The sequence below is a fragment of the Silene latifolia genome, unplaced genomic scaffold (assembly GCF_048544455.1).
Source record: "Silene latifolia isolate original U9 population unplaced genomic scaffold, ASM4854445v1 scaffold_270, whole genome shotgun sequence".
NCBI lineage: Eukaryota > Viridiplantae > Streptophyta > Magnoliopsida > Caryophyllales > Caryophyllaceae > Silene > Silene latifolia.
Window position 1 is genome coordinate 204,106 of NW_027413212.1, and position 7,310 is coordinate 211,415.

A 7,310-nucleotide genomic window follows, 5' to 3' on the forward strand; every position below is an offset into this window, starting at 1 on the left:
TTAAATTTTAGATTTCAGTTGTGTAACTTGTGTTAACGAAGAAGTTAACGGAAGGTGTAATGAGGTCCTGAACTGGAATTTTTGAAAGTATAGTCACTTGTTGGATCTATGCCTTGAATATGTTAGTCGGCTATGAACATAAAGATCGATCGCTTTACCAGGAGAAATAGTTTCAGTTGGGCTGTGTGTGGGCACCGCTCACCGCTAAAAACAATTATGTTGTGTCTTGCAGAAGTTCCAGAGGAAGATACCGCAGCAGGTCAATGGCCAAAGCTTGAAAGTCTTTATATGACGAAGTCTTTGACCAATAAGTTGATTCTGAAGCAACGCCGGTTGAGTGTAAGAATGCAGGAAGGTAACAATTTTACTAGAACCGCGTAATATTGATGTTAAGGTAGAAGATGAGGATGCCGCATTAATTCTGTAAGTTTCTTTACCGTTATCGTATGAGAATTTTGTATAGTCTTTTTTATTGTGGGTAAAGATATTGTCTGCCTAGAAGATGATAGATCGTCTCTTCATACTAGGAAATTGCGCCATAAGGCGGCTGGTACAGTTATAGCTAGCGGGGGTTTGTAACTAGGGTAAAGGAAAGGGGCATTGGAAATTCGATTGTCCACAAATCCGGTACTGCTGTTGTAGCAAATGCAGATTCCGAGAAAGATGATTATGCTCTAGTTACTGATATGGTCACACATCGGATCTTAGATTCTCGAGCATCTTACCATATATGTCGTGGCAGAGAGTGGTTTACAACTATGAACCGGCAGATGGGGGCAATATTTTTATGGCCATCAGTGTTGTTTGGAGGATAGTAAATTCTGGTTACAACTATGAAGAGTATGAACCGGTAGATGGGGGCAATATTTTTATGGCCAACAGTGTTGTTTGGAGGATAGTAAATTCTGCACATTGAACGAAGTTAGACATGTTCCATGGATGACAAAGAATCTGATCTCCTTAAGTACGATAGAGTAAGGATTTCGGTTTTCAAGGTGAAGGTGGAGTTCTAAACGTCTGCAAGGGATAATGGGTTAATGTGGTTGTGAGAGGTATCGGGCACGATACCTTATATTATCTTCCGGGATCTACGCTGTCAGAAGGGGGATTTAGACTTTGTCAAAAGAAGATCTTGTGTGTGGTCACAAGATCAAGGATCTTTCTGTGAGCAGTGTGCATATGGGAAGCTACATCGCAGCAAGTTTCCTAAAGCAGTGCATAGGACCAAGGACACACTTGATTACATCCATTCTGATTGTTGGGGTCCTTATAAGATGGAGTCTTTGGGAGGCCACATTTATTTTGTGTCGATTATTGATGACTATTTAAGGAGACTTGGATTTATTTGATGAAGCACAAAAAAACGAAGCTAGAATAGTAATCAATAATAGTTGGAAGAAGAGATATACATGACTCAACCACATGGTGTGGTTTCCAGGTTCTAGTTAAGGAAGACTACGTTTGTAAGCCAAAGAGGTCCTTATATGGGCTAAAACAGTCGTTGAGGCTACATGTTGAAGATTGGCTACAATAGGAGTCCGTATGATTGTTGTGTTTACTAGAACAATGGATCTTTCATTTATAAATGCAGGGAATGGAGATTTTCTTATCTCAAAAGGGCTACATTCAGAAGGTTTTATTCAGATTTGGTATGTCTACTACAAAGCCTATAGATACTCCTAGTGCATCGAATTCACATGTGTCTGTTTGGTGCCCAAATCAGCTCAAGAAAGGGAGTACATGTCTCGAGTTCCGTACTCTAGTGGGTAGCTTGATGTATGCTATGGTCTACACTAGACCTGATCTAGTGGCTAGCGCAGTCGGTCAGTGTGGTCAGTGTGGAGCGGAGCAGTGGCAAGTTGTGAAGAGGATTTTCCGGTACCTTAAGTGTACATCTGTTATTGGTCTCATTTATGGAGGTGATACAGAGCAGTGGCAAGTTGTGAAGATGATTTTCCGGTACCTTAAGGGTACATCTGTTATTGGTCTCATTTATGGAGATCAAGCTGTTGTGATCAAGTTCATCATGAGTGGACTAAGCACATCGATGTCAGATATCATTTCCTAAGGAATGAGAAGAGGATTAGGGTGAACAAAGTGAGATATCATTTCCTAGGGAATGAGAAAAGGATTAGGGTGAACAAAGTGGGTACTGCTGATAACCCGGCTTAACCAGACATGTTTACCAAGCCAGTTCCGCATAGCAAGTTCCAACATTGTTTGGACTTGCTAAATATCCGAAGTCTAATTGCCCTTTTGTGGGCAATATCTAAGGGGGAAGGGAGAAGAGTCTCTGGTACATCAGGCATCTATGGGGGTGCATCTGCTAGTGGGAGGATTAAGTTAAGTTGTTGGATCTATGCCTTGAATCTGTTAGTCGGTCTTCCGATCGACTATTCCGTTAATCTGTTTGGGCAAGGGTTCTGTTTTGGGCCTTATTAGGTTTTCTTTATTAGGTCTTAGAGAGTACTATATAAACTCTCTAAGCCTTACCCTAGTAGTTATGCTTATTATTCCGTGTTCTGCCATGTGGACGTAGCTAACACACCGTTAGTGAATCACGTAAATCTATGCGTTGCTTTATTTGTTGATCTTTATTTATCTCTTCTCGCGTCCGTTATAACATCCCTTGACCCGAAAAAGAATGAAAGTTCGTGTCCTTATCTTACCCTTTACTCACCTCCAATATTACTTTCTCATCATTTTCTTTCTAGGACCATAGTCACCTCAAACCCTCAACCCTTCTAACCTGAACTATTTTAACCAGCCAATACACAATGACATCAACGCCCTACGTATATCCTATGAAGATTATAATAGAGTGATTTTTGTTATTAGTTTAGTTAGTTACGTGATTGGCATGTCGGGTATCATTACTAATATGGGGATAGGAGACAGGCAAAATCCGCATACCTGAACCCGAGCTTCTCTTACTAGAGCCCGTAGAACACATTTGAGATGACCTTTTTTATTTGAGGCCAAACGTTGTACTTTCAGCTGAAGACACGGGACGGTTATGTCACACTTCATGAAGGCCTTCCGATGCAATTTGAAGTGCTTCGAAACACGAGGCGAATCCTACAATATATGGGCGGAATGAAAAAAGATGTTGTAACCAGGCACCATAAATTGATGTAATTCGACTTTTTAATTTGTGTGAATCCGTTCACTCACTATTCGTTGGGTAACTTAGCTCATATCATAACAAATTAGAGAATCAAAACCAAACACCTCAAATGGAGGACCAAACAACACAATTAAAAACCAAATAAAAACCAAAATCACTTTAAAAATTATCACAACCAATTAAGACGGTTTTATTTTTAGTTTCAATACACGATTAAGAAACCTAAATTTGAATGAAACTAACTGAGAATTTGATCACTCTAAGTTAGGTTTTAGGCTTTCGAAATTCGGATTTAAAACAAAAAATAGCTAATTAAATATCAAAATACCATAAAAAAAAAAACCTAAATCCGAATTAATTTTCAAAACATACCTTGATTTTTCTTGCCTTAGCAGAAGGCGGGGTGGTGGAGCTACCAACACTCGATGACACGCTCCGATCACGCTTGACCCCTCGTTTTTCTCCTCTCGCATGCCTCCTTGATGAAATTAAATTTTCTCTTCTTTTGAAATCACGTACACGGTGCAGAATATGGAGCATATGGAGCAGATTTTGATGCAGGGTTATCTTCCTTGTTAAATCTACTGTCATAACACAAGCTTTCAGAGAAAATTCTACTACTACTAAAATCTCCGCCAGCCCTGGCTCCACCATTGCCCTTATCAGTTGTAAGGGTAAGGAGCATGAATAAATCCCAACATTCACAAGAACCACAACCACTAAAAAGTAGCAAAAAGCATAATTCAGCAAGAAACTTGTCAATGAAGGGAGAATATTAGTTAGTTTAACAGGTAAAGACACAATGAGAGCCGGTTCCATATTAAGCCTAATTGTCACTTTAGAAAGTATTACTCTGTACAAACTAATATTGTCTAAAATCCCCTTCATCAGAATATTTTCTATAATAGTTGAAGGAAAATTTTGAAGAGCTTTTAACCATTTTGGGAAGAGTTGACCATTCACTTTTACCTGACTGTGTCTTTTCATATCATATTAAATATATCATACGTGTATCAAGTATAGTTTATAAAATTATACACTGTAATAGATAAATCGGTGTACGATTGTCAACTGTAAATACTTCAAACACCAGCTAAAATGAGATTGAAAATCACGATACTTCGAACATTGGCAGTTGCCCCTAGCAAAATGAGATTACACCCGCAGGTGGTTCCTAACATCCTACCATATGCTCCTAAGTCCTAACACCGGAAAAATGACCTAATGTCTAACAAATTGTACTACTTGATTCTGATTTACAAAGAGTACAATTAAGTAGCCTCACAAATCACAATTCCCATGGGTAGCTGATTACTCGACTAACTATATGATAAAGCATGTCCATAGTTCCATACCTGTAATCGTCCTCGGCACACAGGCATGCCACGTGATTCAACTACTCATTCGATGGATCACCACGAGTCTGTTAGGGTTGCTACTATGGAACACAAACACAACCAACAAAAACTAATTAGGATCCCAAAACTGGAGAAACATTGCTTGAAACAATATAAAATACTCGTACATAAAAGAGTGTAGTTCAACTGAACAATCTAGAAGTATAACACATTAACACCGACACTTAATTCATTCCAATTTCACGAAAATATCTCAAGACGATTTCATCCTAAAGCAACAACACCTAATGGTTGAAAATTCTAGTCGAGAGACACATTCCTACTAAAGAAATTATGTCAAATTTGTTCTAAAATGCAACAGTAGAATTCCAATCACACAAGTTTTTACAGTTGGTTCGATTCTCACCCACTTGTATTCTGGGATGATTTGTCCAGCCATACAGAAGCACAAAGATGAATATCAGAAGCCTAAATTCAGGTGATTAATCATAAACCTAATTGTCAAACTGCAGAGCTATTCACCATGTCTCGAAGAGAGGAAGCATAAATTGACTAATGCAATGTAATCCAATTAGAAAGGGAGCAATGTGATACAGTAAGAGTATTAAAGAACAGTCATTAATCAAAAGGAGAGGTCGAAAACCTAGATTCTTATATCAAGTACTCCCTTCATATCAAATTTAAACAAACAATTGATACACACATTTCATATCTTTAATAATTATTTAAACAAACAATTGATACACACATTTCAAATTTTAACACCAGCTATTATAGGTCAAATCAGTCTCATTGACTGAATGCTGCAATTCCACACCAGAAGTCAGTATTTGTAAAGACCGGCTAGTGAGCACAGTTTATGCATAAGTGCAATAATCTAGATTAAAAATAAAATCAAAGCGCCAAACTAATAAAGAATGTGACTGTTTATGTTTCTTTAATAATTAGTTAAAAATCTTAATAAGCATCTATCATTATGTACCACACCAAAGCCTTAAACTAACTACATTCAGACAAATCCAGAAGCATAGTGTACCACAACATGTCCATTATCTTTACAGTGGGTTTGGGACGAGTTAGTGGGCCGGGCCTTTGTAATTTTGTTAAAATGCCTTGTCCTTAGTCCTTACCCGCTTATTTAGCGGGTGGGATGGGCCGGGTTCAATGGACGAGATGACCCATGAACAACTCTAATTGAGACCAAAATTCAAGAAATATAAAGCACGTCACCACCACAAACATTTGATTTAAACAGGGGAGGAACTTACTTTGCTGACTAATATGATTCGCAAGCACAACATAAAACGACCTTTAGATGAAACAACCTGCCAAAAAGAGAGAATAGGTAAAAAAACATTGAAACAAGTTAAATAGAATCACAATGGCCAGTTCAAAGAATCCTTGTACCGGACAGGATGAATTCTATACTCCTTTTACCTTTAAGGTTCGAAGAGCTGAGTTGTAGCTACTGTATAGTAATGCAAAGGTACTTAAGGTTGAAGAGTATGGAAGGGAAGCGATGAAACAAAACTACTCGTTAATAGTGGGCACAAAGGGTGCATGAATGTAGTTTATTTTTACTTGATTTATCTACGAATAAAGTGCACCACACTTGTGTTAACTCAAATAAGAAAACTTGACCTGGTTAACAGTAGGAACAAAAAGTGGGTGATACCATATAACTTTTGATCCTAAGGATGCCCCCGCACGAGTCACAAATACAACATCAAAATAGAAGTCGGCGGGCCATATCCAACGGAAGTATATGTGCAACCTTAGATATAACAACAAAAACGGGGGAGTAATAAATTTCAAACTCTTACCTGTTGAAGAAGTGAAGTGGAGACAAAATTCCGAATGGTGATCCAATTGAAGACGTGAAGTGGAGACAGAATTCCAGATACACTTGACATCTCAACCTCGGGTAAATCCTAGAAAAAGTAATACACTATGTCACTCTTATAAACATGTGATACAAATTTCAAAACAAAAATCGGGTCATATATGCAGAAAGTTAGTAAAATAGCCACACATGAAACTTCACCTCACATAATGAAGGCAGTAGAAAAAATCTAAGCCTAGTAGCCGCTTTCAGATCGATTCACTTCCTTCAATCCATCTTCACTCTTTGCCTAAAACATAGTGAACCGTATAAATTTTAAAAGAAAAGGGAGTTTGCGAACAAGAAATGATCAGTTCAACGCTTAAACAAAGAGCACAAGTCATAGTAAACATTTTTACGAGCACGATAGCAAATAGAGCAATAATTACAGCCTTGGCGTTTTCAGTCAAGAAGCCAAGAATAGTTTAATATCTTTGGACTTGCACTATGAATGGGATGACATTGCTCAACCAAATACAAAACATGTACACAAATAAATATATGTAACTAATCAAATAAATACATGTTTGTTACCAAATGTGTGTTTACCTCGTCTTTAATCACAACATATTTCGTAGGTTGTATTTCAAAGTCTTTCGCTTCTATAAGGTCTCCACTTGGACAAAGTATAATTCTTCACTTTTGCCTGCAAACATTATATATACACGATAAATTGACACAACCAAGTCAAGGCAAGCATACAAAGTCAATGGCGAACCAATGAAAATGTACTCATGGCAAACCTTAGGGAAAAGGACACACCAACCGACAACCACAAAGACCCGCCTATCCAGAAATTCATTCCAAAACATAACATTAACACCAACCAACAATATTAGATACTCCCTATATGATTCAACAATTGAAAAAAATCTAGCTTTTACCCACAAATTTATCACTCTAATTCGCACATAAACAAGCCTAATTCACCTACTGTACAATA

At 37.8% G+C, this 7,310-nt stretch overlaps 1 protein-coding gene across 1 annotated transcript in view; it reads right to left on the reverse strand.

Moving 5' to 3' along the window:
• Positions 1–6,578, reverse strand: part of LOC141639076 (uncharacterized) — a 127,465-nt gene extending 120,887 nt beyond the window's left edge. Inside the window, exons 1-6 of the transcript XR_012542361.1 lie at positions 6,530–6,578; positions 6,309–6,416; positions 5,754–5,810; positions 4,483–4,565; positions 3,500–3,711; positions 2,159–3,078 (exon numbers count right to left, since the gene is read on the reverse strand). The gene's annotated coding sequence lies outside the window, so the exon portion shown is untranslated. Of the gene's footprint in view, positions 3,079–3,499; positions 3,712–4,482; positions 4,566–5,753; positions 5,811–6,308; positions 6,417–6,529 lie in introns of the transcript that reaches the window.
• Between the last annotated feature and the right edge of the window lie 732 nt (positions 6,579–7,310).